Source organism: Corvus moneduloides, chromosome 3 (assembly GCF_009650955.1).
Source record: "Corvus moneduloides isolate bCorMon1 chromosome 3, bCorMon1.pri, whole genome shotgun sequence".
NCBI lineage: Eukaryota > Metazoa > Chordata > Aves > Passeriformes > Corvidae > Corvus > Corvus moneduloides.
Genome location: NC_045478.1, coordinates 18,549,278 through 18,566,946, shown reverse-complemented (window position 1 = coordinate 18,566,946; position 17,669 = coordinate 18,549,278). Strand labels below are relative to the sequence as shown.

At 44.1% G+C, this 17,669-nt stretch overlaps 1 long non-coding RNA gene across 1 annotated transcript in view; it reads left to right on the top strand.

The window, feature by feature from the left end:
• Positions 1-17,669, top strand: part of LOC116442108 — a 145,288-nt gene that overhangs the window by 105,567 nt on the left and 22,052 nt on the right. Inside the window, exon 4 of the long non-coding RNA XR_004239399.1 lies at positions 17,564-17,644. This is a non-coding gene — a long non-coding RNA (uncharacterized LOC116442108). The remainder of the gene's footprint in view (positions 1-17,563; positions 17,645-17,669) is intronic.

Here is a 17,669-nt window from a genome sequence, read left to right as displayed (position 1 = left end):
AGTATTAAACCTGCAATATTAAGACGTATTGTATGGCACCACAAGTTTACACACTCAAACTGTTCTGTGTCCTACGTTATATTTCTTTCTTGGCCAGCAGTATCCATAAAAAGGGGAGAAAGTCCTCCAGAATGTATTAGACTTTTTTTTTTTTTTGAAAGAGCACAGAAGACTTTTTTTCTCATGAGAAAGACATGATTTGTATCGCCAGTATGAAGGGAGGATGGGTACCATCTAACAAAGGTTTGTCTGTGCATCCACTGAAAACAGAGGGTGGAATGGATGTACCTCTTGTGCTGATATTAATATGAGCAAAATATTTTAGTCTTTTTTTCTTTCATTAATCAGGCAAAAACCCTATCAACAGAGGTCACAGAATCTGGTTTCCAGGGTTTAAATGGACACTTTCATATGAATCTCATTTTTTAAAGCCTGCATCGTTCTGACAGCATGGCAAAGGTAAAACACATTCCTAAAGTGTGAGTCAAATTGTATTTACATATTTACATTTCAGATAAACAAGTGAAAATATTTATAATAATTTTATCAAGTGTAGGAGTCCTTGCAATACTGTAAATTTGTTTTATTAATTTGAGGGAAAGTTAATTTTATTTATGTTTTTAGATGTTAATTGGGAGAAGACTTTGGAATGAAATAATAGTATAAACTCAAAATGGAAAGACAGAAGAAATAAAGATAGTATTCAGCAAGATCGCAAGAGAAATATTTCTGTCTGAGCTTTGAAAGTAATGTATGTAGGGGGTCTATAAAATGGAGAAAAAGTGGTTTTTCTCCCCTCAGATTGCAGAGGTTACAGAAAACTAATGTGTCCACACAAAAGCAGTGGGTGAAAAGAGGAAGTGGAGAAAAGCCGCTGCCAAATGAGTGACAGAATCAGAGAAGAAGGCAAAACAAGTTTAACAGAGAAGAGCTAGCCCATGGCAATCTCTGAAGTGGGAAGAACAGTTTTGTATCTTCCACAGGGCCCCAAAGGAGCACTGAGCATGGTGAGCCTAAATGCTGAATTTCCTGAAACTGAAGCACTCTGCTTCAGGAGCAGAACATACATTTATTAATTTTAGTGATGATATTCTGAAATACTGGGAGTTCTTTTGCCTGGTCTTGGGGTCCTGCAACAGCCTTGCAATTAGAGACCATGGTGCAACTGCTGTTGAGGGTCCAAATGCCCTTTAAGGTGAAAGCTGCACTATGATTTCATTCTAAAGAAAGGTGCAATATTTTTTTTTTTCAGACTGGCCTAGTGTTTTCAGCATTTCTACATAAATTAGAAGTCTCTCCTTCCCATACACAAAATTCCTCTTTTTTTTTTTTGTTTTCTTTTTTTTTGTTTTTTTGTTTTGTTTTGTTTTTTTGTTTTTTTTTGTTTTGTTTTGTTTTTTGTTTTGTTTTGTTTTGTTTTTTTGGTTTTTTTTTGTTTTGTTTTGTTTTTTTTTTGTTTTGTTTTGGTTTTGTTTTTATTTGTTTGGAGTTGAATGCTAAATAGCTGAGAAGTTTCTCAATCAAAGATATCAGTTTAAGACATCCCACTTTTGGAGGACTGCTCCCACCTTTGATTTATAAAGGTGAGCTGTCACAGCATCATGGAATAATTTAGGTTGGAAGAGATTTCTGGATGACATCTGGTTCCACATCCTGCTCCAAACAGGGATAATTTTATTCATGTTGCTCAGGATTTTTCCACCAGAGGTTTTAGTATCTTTGACTGTTGATTTGTTTGAGAGTAGGAAGGCTCTGCAGAGGGATCTGAACAGGCTGGATTGATGGGCTGAGGCCAAAGATGTGAGGTTCAACTCAAGATATGAGTCAAGTGCTGGGTCCTGCCCTTGGCTCACAACAACCCCTTGCAATGACAGGCCTGGGCAGAATGGCTGGAAAGCTGCTAGGTGGAAAAGGACCTGGGAATGCTGGTCAACAGCAGCTCAACATGAGCCAGTGTGTGCCCAGGTGGCCAAGAAGGCCAGTGGCATTCTGGCCTGTATCAGCAATAGTGTGGCCAACAGCACTGGGGAAGTGACTGACCCCTTGTACTCAGCACTCTAGTCCTGTGTCCAGATTTGGTCCCTTCGTTGCAAGGAAGACATTGAGGGGCTGGGGTGTATCCAGAAAAGGGCAACAGAGCTGGTGAAAGGTCTGGAGAGTAAGTCCTGCAAGGCAGAGCTGGAGGAGCTGGGGTTGTTTAGCCTGGTGAAAAAGGAAGCTCAGGGGAGACCTTATAACTCTCTACAACTGCCTGAAAGGAGGCTGTATTCAGGTGGGTGTCAGCCTCTTCTACCAGGCAACCAGTGACAGGACAGAGCCTCAGTCTGTGCCAGAGGAGGTTCAGGTTGGACATCAGGAAGAATTTCTCCACTGAAAGGGTTGGGAGAGGGCTACTCAAGGAAGTGGTGATATTGCCATACTTGGACGTGGTCAAAAAAACTTCTCAGTGTGACACTTAGTGCTATGGTTTAGTTGACAAAGTGGTGTTTGATCAAAGGTTGGGTGGACTAGAGGATCTTGGAGATCTTTTCCAGTCTTACTAATTCTATAATTCTAAGATTCTATTCCACAATTTCTCTTGGTAATTTGTTCCACTATTTTACTCAATTGTCCCGAAGGGTTTTTTCCCAATATTTATTTTTGATTTGTTTTGTTGCAGCTTATGTCCTTTGCCCATTCTTCTATCGATAAGCACCTCTGAGAGAAGTCTGGATCCATCTTCTCTTAGCATGGCCCTCTCTTAAGCACATGTGCAGACATTGGCATCCACACAGTATTTGTGTTGTACCTCTCTAGGCATCTCAGAGTTGTGTAGTCCTGCAAAGATACCACTATGAGTCAATTTTGTCCTTTCAGACCACCAACATTCATTTCGAAACCTGATCATCTCCAAATTCTTTCACAGTATCAGAACAAGTCACTTGACCTCACTGCAAATGTAGAGATGTAGGTGGAGGCTGCCTGGGTGAGGCACAAGATGCTGCATCCCACAGGCAAGATGGGGAAATCTAGGTGCTTTCAAAAAGCTGGTGACCTGTGGCCTCCCCTGATAAGTGCTGACTGAGTTGCCCCAGAAGTGAGATAAATTACTTTCTCAAAGCTAACTACTGTGAACAATATCAGCCACAACCTCAGCCATGCCCTCTGAGCCACTGCTGTAAAGGGCAGGGATTCAGCCACGATACCACCATAGACTATTTTGAGTACAAGACACAGGAATGTAAGAAATGATCCAACTACTAAAAATTAATGTTATGGACGCTGTTTATCATACCTAAAGCCAAGCTGCAGTTCTGTCTTTGCTTCCCAGTCAGCCAGATTACCCCACTTAGAATATACTGTCAGTCTTTGTGGGCCATCCTTGGAGTAAACTAGAACCTTGCTTTAGAGAATAATTTATTTATGTCTCATGTGTAGGAAAAGTGATACATATCTCCAAATTAGACTAACCTTAATTTCAGAATCTTGCTCATTAATTTGCAATAATGAGATGTAATGAATATTTATAGAAGATTTTATCTATACCTATTAATTTACCATAAAATGCCACTGATATCACTGCATTTTGAGGTCATAGCACAAGGCAGAATAAAATGAAAGGCTGATAAAACTTCTCTTTGCAATGTGAGGCTCGGATATTATGTTTAAAGGGTAATATGTTCTGCAAAAATGTGAGTTCAATGTGTCTATAAGTAGTTCACTGGCTACATTATCGAGAACCGAGTGACTCCACAGATGTAATCTTACTACTAATATGGGTCCTCATTTTTTGCACTTGTATTTTAGGCATTTTAAAAAAACCAAACCCATCACCTGTATTTCTGCACTTAGTAGAAACTGAATGATCTCACTCACAGTGATTATTGTGAGACTCTCAAAAAATCTTTCACCTTAATGAAAGATCAAAGGAAAAGCTGAGATTATAACCCACGGTTTTCACCATCATCTTTGACAAAAGGTTTCAATCTCAGTCACCAATCATTATATATCAACTGCCTGAGACTAGTTTGGCAGTATTCTCCCCTCTTTAGTTGCAGCTTTATATATTATTTCCTTTTTTTGTGTAGTTTCTAAAAGGAGGAGTGGTTGTTTAGAAAGTTTCAATTAAATTTTCTTTTATGAAAAATTAATTGCAGAAAATTCTTTGATGTGCTCAATTTGTCTCATGAATGAGTTCCAAATGTTAAAATGTGAGTAGATGTATTCATGACAAGAAAGAAAAACATATGATCATAACACCTTGTTCTTTTTTATTTTTCCTTTTTTTTGTCCTAGGGTCTAGATAGATTTTCCTTAGGATTTCTCATGAGTGGAGATGTGAAAACAGCTTCTGGTCTTCAAAGTTCACCAGCATTTTATATTCTGTAGCTGTGCTTTTCACATGAGGAGGTAATTCTAGCTAAATCACTTAAGCTCACCAGATTAAGCACTTTGTACAGTATAAATTTTTCTGAGTTTGAACACATTCACAGAGCAATTCTGCATCAAAAATTGGTGTCTAATATGGTTTATTCTTGCTTGAACAAATAAAATAATAATAATGGTCCTTTACTGTAAATCTAGTTCAAGGATTTTGTCTCTTACTACAAAAATACATATACTGCAACTGAAATATCCAAATATAATGCTGACCATCTCCTGCTCTTGTTACATAGAAATTTTAGTCCTAACCAGGGCTCTTTATTTTATTAATTCTCTATCTGATTAATTTTTTACTCTGTTGACTGTCAACCAGTGCTAGCAGAAGAATTTAGGTTCCATTAGACAGGATTCTGAGAAGGGAGTCCTATTGTGAGAGCAAATGCCTTTCTCTTGGGAGCTCTGGTTACAGAAGGACCTGAAAAGGACCTCCTGGAGGCTGGGTCTGGAGAAGGGGGCAGTGAGTGATGGCTGGCTTTTTTCCACACAGTTTGCAAAATGAAATAGCCTAGAAATCAGTTTTTCTGGATGGGCAGCTATACTCTGTCAGAATTTGGAAAAACATGCTGTTTTTCTCTCTGAAGGAATAGGTACTATCAGAGCATAAACAAATATACTTTTCCATCAAAAGTACCTATACCGAAGCTTTGGGTTCAGCTCAGCTTCTCAAACCCTTAGCAAAACTTTCTGAATACCGATTTGGAATAGAAATGATTTCTCATATGTGTTGTATTTATGCCTCTTTGCTAAGTGGCAAAAGCTTTCACAACAGTTTTTTTGCTCACACAAAATATTAGCAGTGTGTCTACACCCATCTTTGCTTGCAGACTTGAGTAACAGTATATTGAAAATGAGGACTTCACTATTTATCCCTTGTCTTCTGTTCATCTCCTGTCTTACAAGTCTCATTTCTCAGACCAGAAAGCAGAAAAAACATATAATGACCAAGATAACTAATCATGCAATCAAGTGGCAAGCAGTCCATAGCTCAGATATAAACAGCCTACATGCTTAACACAGGGAAATTCAGCCAATGGCTAGCTATCATAACTCAGTTTTGTTAAAATCAAAATTGTATTACCCTTCTTCTTCCTTTCTACAGTATCCTGTAATTCTTGTAATAAATCCTTACTTATGCAATCTTTTCCTGCCACACTTCAGTTTCCTTACTTGTACAACTCATGGACATCATTATTCCCTGCTATTTTTCTGATAGAAAACCAATTTAAAACAGCTCCACCTTGGTTTGGGGGTAAAGATTCAAGGCCATGTCTCATTAGACAGAAAGGCAAGACCAGATGCCCTTGCATGTCAGGGCCATACCAGTTGTTTGATTAGGTGCACATGGCTGACACTGTGATGGACTGGAACTAGGGCAAGGACTTCTGCCTAGACCCTGATTTATTTCTGACTCTGTTGGTACCCAAAATAATGCACACTGGCATGCTTAAAGAGCAATATTTGTTTCAAGTGAAGACATAAATAGTTTAAAATTAATAAGAGAATTTGTGGGGTTTTTAACCATCTTTGAGTGCTTTGTTGTGTGCTACTATGGAAAACAGTGCAGAGATTGGGGAAGCTTAAAGGGAGGATGAAGACATCAGCACTAAAAGAACACACTGATCAAGCCCTTGCAAATTGACTGGGAGAAGCAGAAAGCTCCATGGCTGAAAGAGCATTTGGATTCATGAACAAACAGCATCCACTGAATTTTGCTGCATTCAGAAAACAAAAGTTTCTTGAATTCTTGAAAGCAAGTAATAGTACATGCAAGCTACCTTAACCCATGATCACTCCATGATCAATTTCTCTTCCTAATGACACTAAAATTGCTACTCAGGATAAAACATCTTAATGGTATTATCATGAAATACCAGGCTCTGTTATGAATGAAACAGTCCCTGCCACCCCCAAAAAAACCTAACAAAACAAACCACAAAAACAACCAACAAACCAACCAACCAGCCAGACAACCAAACAACAAAAAAAACCCCACCCCAAACCCAAAGAAATAAAAAAAACCCAAAAAAACCCAAAACAATGGGAAAAAAAAAGAAAAGCAGATGCTGAAGTTAAGCACGTGTACTAAATGAAATAACATCTCTCTAAATAATACTTTATTTTAGACTGATGTGCTTGGGCATAGCCTTCAAAATGGACTATCTTGAGCAATTTCATGCATTTTCTCAGCTAATCTCACATCACCAATATCAAGCTTGTCATATTGATTTTAAAGGGGAGGCAAAAAAAAAGTGGGAAGGTAGTTTGCCTTTATCAACCTGAACACGGTTGCCAGGCAACTTGATGACCTGACTTGGGATGGATTGTTACAGTGACCTGACTAAATAGCCCCAAAACACCCAAGAATTTGTAAAGAAAATATAGCAAAGCTGATTTATTTCTGCAATAATAAGTATTAAATTTCCGGTTTGCCTCTCTAAAGAAAAATATATACAAGGTCTTATAGTTATATAAGGCAAATAATACTCTTAGTGTCAATTAAAAATGGATAATTATATAAAAGAGAAAGAATGGTCTATTTGACACTGAAAACTCTGACTTGATATTGTTTCAATTTAGTGTGTTAAAAATTAAATATATAATTAATTTAGTATAACCTTCTTTTTACAAATGTGGACTGTTTCTTAGATTTACAAATATTTCTTACACATGCTATTCCAGAAGGCTGATGTCTCGGTTTTGAAAGACAGGTGTCTGCTAAGGAAGGCAGAGGCCCCCCTTGAAGTGGCAGATATAACCCCTTTTCCCTCCAAGTTATTATATTTTGAAATCAAGAGCCTTTAGGCGAAGATGTGGGAAATAGGAATAACAGTTCTTTACTATATATATATATATATGTATATAACCAGTCAAACAAAACAACAACTATGGCAGTAACAGCAATCACAAACCCAGTGCCAGCCTTCTCGGCTGTCAGGCTATTTCCCCTCGGGTGCAGTTCCGCTCGCAGCCGGCAGGGGCGCTGGCGGCTCCCGGTGAGCAGGGCAGGTGCGATGGTTCCCCCGCGGCTGCAGGGGGCGCTCCGGAGCGAGCTCGGGAAACCCGCGGCTCTGGTGCCCTGGGATCCCGGGAAGGGATGGAACAAAGGCTTCACAAACCGCTGGGCAGTTGATCCCGGGCTCTCAGGGACAGCAGGCTGGAACGGCAGGGGCGAACGCAAATCCCGGGTGGCAGACGAGATGTATCCAGATGGGAAAAACCCACGGAGGCCCAGGCAGGCAGGGCGAGCAGGGCTACAGCGTAGCGAAAGCTCGAAGCAGCAGCGGAGCAGGGCAGCCACAGCTCGGTCTCCAGCAGGGCAGGGAAAACGGCTTTTGGGGTCCCGGCGTTGTTTCCAGCAGGAAGAAAGAACGGCCAAAAAGAAAGAAGCAGCAGCTCCTTTCTCTGCAGCTTCTCTCCCCGGACGCTCAGAGCGAACTGACCCCACACCCAGGTGTAGACAAAGGAGTAGCCAGGTCCGCCCCACTCCCCTTTTGTCTTTCTTAAGTACAGCTATTTGTCCCCTAGCAACATGCATATGGGAGAAAATTCCTTTAACAGAGAAAAAACAGACTAAACTAAAACCCCAACATTATCCACCCCGAATTTTTTCCCATACTAACATGTTACATGAAACTTAACTTTTTTAACCACATAAATCTATGCATTACCCAAATTATATACAAATATACATGCTGATACTGATACAAGTACAGAGCCATGGGTAGTTCACCCTAAAACAAGGTCCCCTTGAGGTAAGCATCGGGTCTCTCCATCCTTTTGCATCACCCACCAGGTGCAACCTGGTCCCTGAGCAAAAACAACCCCACGGATGGGTTTGTCTTTGCTCAAGGCAGACTTTACCCAAACAGTTTTTCCAAGCATACCTCTCATGTGCACCACTGGAACCTTATCCCCGTCTGTTGTTTGTAGGGGTTCAGATTGGGCAGGGCCTGCTCGGCTGGTGGAACCTCGAGTGTTAACTAACCAGGTGGCTCTTGCTAAATGCATCTCCCAGTTTTTGAAAGTCCCCCCACCCAGTGCCTTCAAGGTGGTTTTAAGCAGTCCATTACACCGCTCAACCTTCCCAGCTGCTGGTGCATGGTAAGGGATGTGGTACACCCACTCTATGCCATGTTCTCTAGCCCAGGTGTTTATAAGGCTGTTCTTGAAATGAGTCCCATTGTCAGACTCGATTCTCTCAGGGGTGCCATGCCTCCAAAGGACTTGCTTTTCCAGGCCCAGGATGGTGTTCCGGGCAGTAGCGTGAGGCACAGGGTAGGTCTCCAGCCACCCAGTGGTGGCTTCTACCATTGTGAGCACATAGCGCTTGCCTTGGCGGGTTTGAGGCAGTGTGATGTAATCAATCTGCCAGGCCTCCCCATACTTGTATTTGGACCATCGCCCGCCATACCACAGAGGCTTCACCCGCTTGGCCTGCTTGATCGCAGCGCATGTCTCACAATCATGGATAACCTGGGAGATACTGTCCATGGTTAGATCCACCCCTCGGTCTCGTGCCCACTTATAGGTGGCATCTCTGCCCTGATGACCTGAGGCATCATGGGCCCATCGAGCTAGGAACAGTTCTCCTTTATGTTGCCAATCCAAGTCTATCTGGGACACCTCTATTTTCGCAGCCTGATCTACCTGTTTGTTGTTACGATGTTCTTCATTAGCCCGGCTCTTGGGGATGTGAGCATCTACATGACGGACCTTCACGGATAGCTTCTCTACCCGAGTGGCAATGTCTTTCCACTCTTCAGCAGCCCAGATTGGTTTTCCTCTGCGCTGCCAGTTTGCCTTATTCCACCTTTCCAGCCAACCCCACAGAGCATTGGCTACCATCCATGAATCAGTGTAGAGGTAGAGCTTTGGCCACTTCTCTCTTTCAGCTATGTCCAGAGCTAATTGGACAGCTTTGAGCTCAGCAAATTGGCTCGATCCACCTTCTCCTTCAGTAGCCTGTGCAACTTGTCGTGTGGGGCTCCATACAGCGGCTTTCCATTTCCGGCTAGCGCCTACAATTCGGCAGGAACCATCAGTGAAGAGGGCGTATTGTCTTTCACTCTCTGGTAGCTCGTTATATGGTGGGGCTTCTTCGGCACGTGTCACCTGCTCCTCTTCTTCTTCAGAAGATAACCCAAAAGTCTCACCTTCCGGCCAGTTCGTAATTATTTCCAAGATCCCAGGGCGACTTGGGTTTCCAATTCGGGCGCGCTGCGTGATGAGGGCAATCCATTTGCTCCAAGTAGCGTCGGTGGCGTGATGCGTGGAGGGAATCTTTCCTTTGAACATCCACCCCAGCACCGGTAGTCGGGGTGCCAGGAGGAGTTGTGCCTCTGTGCCGATTACTTCTGAGGCAGCCTGGACTCCTTCATAAGCTGCCAGGATTTCCTTCTCTGTGGGAGTGTAGTTGGCTTCAGATCCTCTGTAGCTTCGGCTCCAGAATCCCAGTGGTCGGCCCCGAGTCTCACCAGGCACCTTCTGCCAGAGGCTCCAGGACAGACCCTTGTTCCCGGCTGCAGAGTAGAGCACGTTCTTCACCTCTGGTCCTGTCCTGACTGGGCCAAGGGCTACGGAGTGAGCAATTTCCTGTTTGATCTGGGCGAAGGCCTGCTGCTGTTCAGGGCCCCAGTGGAAATCATTCTTCTTGCGGGTAACCAGGTAGAGAGGACTCACGATCTGGCTGTACTCGGGAATGTGCATCCTCCAGAAACCTATAGCACCTAGGAAAGCTTGTGTTTCCTTCTTGTTGGTCGGCGGAGACATTGCTGTGATCTTATTGATGACCTCAATGGGAATCTGACGTCGTCCATCTTGCCACTTTACTCCCAGGAACTGGATCTCTCGGGCAGGTCCCTTGACCTTGCTCTTCTTGATGGCAAAACCAGCTTGCAGGAGAATTTGAATTATTCTCTCTCCTTTCTCAAACACTTCGGTTGCGGTGTTCCCCCACACAATGATGTCATCAATGTACTGCAGATGTTCTGGAGCCTCACCCTTTTCTAGTGCAGTCTGGATCAGTCCATGACAGATGGTGGGACTGTGCTTCCACCCCTGGGGCAGTCGGTTCCAGGTGTACTGCACACCCCTCCAGGTAAAAGCAAACTGGGGCCTGCACTCTGCTGCCAGAGGAATGGAGAAAAATGCATTGGCAATGTCAATAGTGGCGTACCACTTTGCTGCTTTGGACTCCAGCTCGTACTGGAGCTCCAACATGTCTGGCACGGCAGCGCTCAACGGTGGAGTCACTTCATTCAGGGCACGATAGTCCACAGTCAATCTCCATTCCCCGTCAGACTTGCGCACAGGCCAGATGGGGCTGTTGAAGGGTGAGTGGGTCTTGCTGACCACCCCTTGACTCTCCAGCTCGCGGATCATCTTGTGGATGGGGATCACAGCATCTCGATTTGTCCGATACTGCCGGCGGTGCACTGTCGAGGTGGCAATTGGCACTCGTTGCTCTTCCACTTTCAGGAGCCCAACTGCAGAAGGATTCTCAGATAGTCCAGGCAAGGTGTTCAATTGCCTAATGCCCTCTGCCTCCACAGCAGCAATCCCAAATGCCCATCTGAGTCCTTTTGGATCTTTGTAGTAGCCATTCCGGAGGAAGTCTATGCCCAGAATACACGGGGCCTCTGGGCCGGTCACAATCGGATGCTTTTGCCACTCCTTCCCAGTCAGGCTCACCTCAGCTTCCAAAAGGGTCAACTGCTGTGATCCCCCAGTCACCCCAGCGATGGATACAGGTTCTGCCCCCACATGTCCCGATGGCATTAAAGTACACTGTGCTCCAGTATCAACCAATGCATCGTATTTTTGTGGCTCTGATGTGCCAGGCCATCGGATCCACACCGTCCAGAAAACTCGGTTCTCCCGTGCCTCTTCCTGGCTAGAGGCAGGGCCCCTCTAGCCCTGGTTATCATTCTTTCCCTGGGCGTACATGCTCGAGGTACCTTCAAGGGGATCCGACATATCATCCTCCCTTCTGTAATGCCTGGCAGCTCGGTCACGGGAGGCTGAGGCTACCTTCACCTTAGCGGAACCCCCTCGGTTAGTGCCTCCCTCCTTGAGTTCACGCACCCGCGCTGCCAGGGCAGAGGTGGGTTTCCCATCCCACCTTCTCATGTCTTCCCCATGCTCACACAGGAAAAACCACAGCTCAGCTCGTGGGGTGTACCCTCTCTCTCTCGCAGGGGGACGACGGGCTCTGACTTGGGGGCCTGTGACTCGCACTGGTGCCACGCTGACCCTCCTCATCTCCTCCCTCATCTCCTCCCTCATCTCCTCCCTCATCTCCTTCATCTCCTCTTTGAGGTCCTGGACCACAGCAGAGACATGAGCTTTTAGCGGGCCATTGATCATGCTGTCATAATGCCTGAGCCTGTTGGCAACAGAGCCCACTGTTTCTCGGGTATTGTCAGCATCAATCGTTGCAATGAAGGTGGTGTATTGTGATGGCCCTAGCCTTGCCAGGTTCCACATCATCTGTCCTGTGCACCTGACCTTATCGGGGTCATTATCATGCTGTCCATCCTTCCCAAAGAGTACCTCTAATATTGCCACCTCTCTTAGCTGTTGGATCCCTTGCTCGAGTGTCTTCCACTGCATTCTATGATGATACTCCTGCATTCTTTCTTTGTGAATGAACCTTTCTCTCACACTCATTAAGAGCCGCTCCCAAAGAGAGAGAGGCCCTGGCTCCCTCACAAATATCTGGTCCACACCTGGGTCCTGGGTCAACGATCCCAGATACCTTGCCTCACCACTATCCAGTTGCACACTTGTGCCCATAAGGTCCCAAACCCGAAGCAGCCAGGTGGTATAAGGCTCACGCCCCCTTCGCACAATGTCGTTTCGCATAGCACGGAGACTGTCGTGCGACAGGGACTCAGTGATGACTTCTGGCTCTGGCTCTCCTGCTGGTTGTGAGGGCCCTGGTTGCCCATCATCATTAACTGGTCGTACTGATTTGGTCTTATACTTCCTCCTTTGCACAGGGGCGACTGCTGCTGGCTGTGGTTGTCCTTGTGGTTCAGCTGAAGCCTGGATGGTTGTAACATCCGTGGGTTCCACTGCTGCACCATCGGACTCACCCTCTTTGGGGCAGGGAGAGGGTTTTTCACTAGCTGAGGAGGTGTATTCCCTTAGCAATTGGCATATCTCCTGGCGCACCTGGCCCATCTCCTGGCACATCTCCTGGCGCACCTGACCCATCTCCTGGCATATCCCCTGGCGCACCTGACCCATCTCTTGGCACATCTCCTGCATCCCTTTTGCCAGTACCCCCACCCAGTTTGGGTAATCCATTTCTGAGGTGGACTGTTGGGCAGTATCAGTCTGTGGGGCGGGATCTCTAGTGTCTGGGGCTGTGGCAGGCTCTGGCTCTGGGGTAGGATCTCTAGTGTCTGGGGCCGTGTCAGGCTCTGGGGCAGGATCAGGCTCTGGGGTAGGAACTCTACTCTCAGGGGCCATGTCAGGTTCTGGGGCAGGATCAGGCTCTGGGGTAGGATCTCTAGTCTCTGGGGCTGGTGTCCGGGTAGATATCCAAGCCAATCTCAACTTATCCTTGAATGCTAAATAGAGTAGGCCTATCAGCAGCAGATGGTTAGTATTCAGAGGGAATTTAAACCCTTCGAAAATTGATGGGGTGGGCCCAAAGAACTGGTTGAGGGGTTGGGAGAAAACTTCCCCTGGTGTCATTTCCTCACAGAAGGTACCATTGTTAACATAACCCCAAAAACATGTGCTCAGTGTGTGATAGCTGTTTATCCATGTGCCCACATTCCGGAGGAAGTTAAAAACCCATGAATTCCTCACCTTCTCGACCCATAACGCAAGCTGGATAACAGCAATGGTAGCCTTAGTCAGAGGACCCATATTCAAGTAAGGAGCTGCAAAGGGGAAGAATATAGCCACGGCTACATGCCACCCGAACCAGGGTAAACTAGACCACATAGTGCTGCCTAACAAGGTTCCAATATCCAGCACACAAAATAAAGTTATCGAGGAACTGTTATTCCTTTTTCACCTCTATCTCTTAATGCCCTTAGGCCCCACGTTGGGCGCCAAGATCTGTCTCGGTTTTGAAAGACAGGTGTCTGCTAAGGAAGGCAGAGGCCCCCCTTGAAGTGGCAGATATAACCCCTTTTCCCTCCAAGTTATTATATTTTGAAATCAAGAGCCTTTAGGCGAAGATGTGGGAAATAGGAATAACAGTTCTTTACTATATATATATATATATGTATATAACCAGTCAAACAAAACAACAACTATGGCAGTAACAGCAATCACAAACCCAGTGCCAGCCTTCTCGGCTGTCAGGCTATTTCCCCTCGGGTGCAGTTCCGCTCGCAGCCGGCAGGGGCGCTGGCGGCTCCCGGTGAGCAGGGCAGGTGCGATGGTTCCCCCGCGGCTGCAGGGGGCGCTCCGGAGCGAGCTCGGGAAACCCGCGGCTCTGGTGCCCTGGGATCCCGGGAAGGGATGGAACAAAGGCTTCACAAACCGCTGGGCAGTTGATCCCGGGCTCTCAGGGACAGCAGGCTGGAACGGCAGGGGCGAACGCAAATCCCGGGTGGCAGACGAGATGTATCCAGATGGGAAAAACCCACGGAGGCCCAGGCAGGCAGGGCGAGCAGGGCTACAGCGTAGCGAAAGCTCGAAGCAGCAGCGGAGCAGGGCAGCCACAGCTCGGTCTCCAGCAGGGCAGGGAAAACGGCTTTTGGGGTCCCGGCGTTGTTTCCAGCAGGAAGAAAGAACGGCCAAAAAGAAAGAAGCAGCAGCTCCTTTCTCTGCAGCTTCTCTCCCCGGACGCTCAGAGCGAACTGACCCCACACCCAGGTGTAGACAAAGGAGTAGCCAGGTCCGCCCCACTCCCCTTTTGTCTTTCTTAAGTACAGCTATTTGTCCCCTAGCAACATGCATATGGGAGAAAATTCCTTTAACAGAGAAAAAACAGACTAAACTAAAACCCCAACAGCTGAGTAGGAGAGATGTGTGCAGGTTAAGGTAAGAAGTTTTAAAGAATATTTTTGAAATGCTGACTTATTTGAAATTATTTTTCTTCATTTTCCTTCACGTAACCTTTTGTATTTTCAGACTGGCATTTTAAGTTAGTTACATCAGGTGTATAACATCATTGCTAATACTATTTTTTTGTTATAGTCAGAGCCTGCTTTCAACCAATTTTTAACTTTGCCAAATACTAAACATATTGATACTAGGTGAAAACATGTTTTTTTCCTGAAACATTGGCTGAAATGGAAAAGACAAGAGGCAATAGGCAGAAACTGATACACAGGGAGATCCACCTAAATATGAAGAACTTCTTTACTGTTGGTGTGACCAAGCACTGGGACAGATTGCCCAGAGAGGCTGTGGAGTCTCCCTCACTGAAGATGTTCAAGAACTGCCTGGACACAATCCTGTGCAGTGTGCTCCAGGATGGCCCTGCTTGAGCAGGGAGGTTGGACCAGATGACCCACTGTGGTCCCTTCCAACCTGACCCATTCTGTGATTCTGTGAAATGACCCAACCATTGTCTCATACATCTATCATATCAACAGTGTTTGAATTTCTGTTTGTACCAAGTGCAAACAGAAGGAAAACACTCAGCCCTTTTTCTAATAACTTCTTGTTCTGAGGCACTTGATGTTTTCTTAGTTTCCACTAAGTCATGAGAAGGCAACTCTGAAATTATATTTCAGTGTGAAGGGTACTGCACTTCTTATACTGACAGATGTTTCTTGCCAAGAGACACACATAACAGATGAAAATATAGAATTTGTGAATTATTTGAAGCTGAAGAGTATGCTTTGCAATTCCATTATTTTATAGAGGCCTTGATAAGATTATGGTTAGTTTGGGAAAGAAAACACTTTTAGAAAGCACATTGAAGGATGAAAATTTACCGGTGCTAAACGCAGATATTGCCATGTAAGAGCATTCCAGACAGAAGCTTCCCCTGAGCAACTTTTATATAAGCTTTTTACAGTCAGAAATGTATGAAAAATGATTTTCTGCAGAAAGACATATGGAGTTCAGAATGATAACTCATGAAATGAAACAAAACCAGTATATGCAAATGCACATCCTGAGGAAAAAAACCCCAGACTTTGAAATTAGGTGAAAGTATCATAATGGGCTGTATTGCTTTGCAGTAATTCTTATTTCTGGTGTTAGCAGGCACTGGAAAACTGTGCTTGAACTCAGCAGGTGATTCTTCGCTAGGGAAGACCAGTGGATAACATTCTATGAATTTATGGATGAGACACTAGTCTTAGAAGTAACAAAATTTCTATAAATGGAAAATAATGTGAATGGGTATGCTGACTTGGTGTCACTAGATCTCAATAAGACTTAGTGTGTTTTGTTTCGTTTTGGGTTGCTCCAGAACAAAGCAGATAAAGATGAAGATTAAAATTAAGCACTTTAGTTGAGGGTGAATAGGTTTAATGTAAGAACTGTAACAAAGAACTGTTTCAGGTAGGCCTCAGTGGGCTGTACTGAAAAGGAACTATCAGAAAATAGAGGTTCTACAGAGAAAGATTCTGGGGCTAATGCCTGTTAATATTGCAGAAGTGACTAAAGCAATGCTGCAGGGAAGGCTTCGCCCACTGCTTGAAGGAAAGATCATGGCCAAAATGATGGCCTGCTCTTTGTGTTTGGTGCAATCTGATGGACCATCCCAAAAAACCAGAGATTGACCACCTCGTGAGCTAGTAAAAGGTAAATGTGGCAAAATGTTTCTGGAGAAAATTGAGAAGTCAAACTTTTGCAGACAAAGTACAAGAAAAAATTCCATTTCTAATATTGAGAGAGAGAAAAATGAAATTAAATAAAACAAAACAATCAAACAAAACCCCAAAATTATAAAATTGGTCCTGAAAATTAAGAAATTTCATAATTACAACATATTCACAATTTTCAGCAACTTTTCAAAAAGAGTGCTGGGGACCTAAATAATTTCAAGATGAAGATTGGGAAGTGTGTGCAAATGACACACTATAGGGGTTTTGATGTTCAAAATAAAATCTTAAAGATGAGACTTTCTGATATACTTGAAAAGAATTTAAAAGGAATGTAGTAAACACTCATAGACTTATATTTATCCTGAAAAAATATGTCATATTTTGAAATAACTATATACTTTACATCACATGTAAGAAAATGAAGAAAAGTGAAGAAAATAGTATTTTTCCCTCTCCCCATAAGTTAATTTCCTTCCTCAGAAGCAGTGAGAATTAGTCACAAGACTGTGTGCTGTGTGGACTGCTCTGAAGTGCATCGCGATAGTGGGAAACTCACATTTAGCTGGTGTGTCCTTCAGGGGCTCAGTGTTGAAATGATTGCCAGATGCTGGAGCTGGAAGTTTTTTCCCAAGGTCAGAGTCTTAGGAACCACTTTGTTTCCTCAGTACCATGGGCTGTAGTTCATATGTTCAATCACATCTGATGTTCTTCAGTGGCGTACTGTGAGATTTTTCAACTTTTGTTATTCGCTACATAAGTTTGTGAATGTGATGGATGCTGCTTGTCTGTTGTGGCAAAGGAAAAGGAAAGTTTATTGTAAGGGGTCTTACATAATAAAGATCTGAACTGTGTGGTTTATATAGCTTTTATTTTTAAAACACTTCATTTGTATTGCTGGATGGGCATGAGTTCAGATGGGTTTATTGTCTCTGTGTGAGTGACAGATTGCCCAGAGGGACTGTGGAGTCTTCCTCACTGGAGATATTCAAGAGCTGTCTGGATGCAATCCTGTGCAATGTGCTCTAGGATGGCCCTATTTAAGCAGGGAGGAGACACCTTACCCATTCTGTGATTCCCTTCCAACCTTACCCATTCTGTGATTCTGTGATTATCAAGGTGGACGTCATTCATCAAGAAATGTCTGTATACAGCATAGACAGTTTCCTGGAGTAGTTATTCCTCAACCTATTAAAAGCCTGAAAGGTTTTTAGTATGACTTGGAGTAGAGATTTCCCTTTTTCAATTTTGTCTATGTTAGGAAGTAGAAATCATAAAGGTCAACCAAATAATTTCAGGTTCTTTGTGGAAATTACTTCTTTTCATTATTCCTGTGGAGTGTTCAATAACAATCTGGCATTTGCTTAACAAGACAACATCTTTTCTGTTCACAGGTCTTTTTTCAGAAATTAACAGTCTACAAAAGATAATGAGCTCAGTGAATCTTATTAACACAAGTTACAGCTGACTGACAAGTAAGTATATGGCTGTCATGTAATG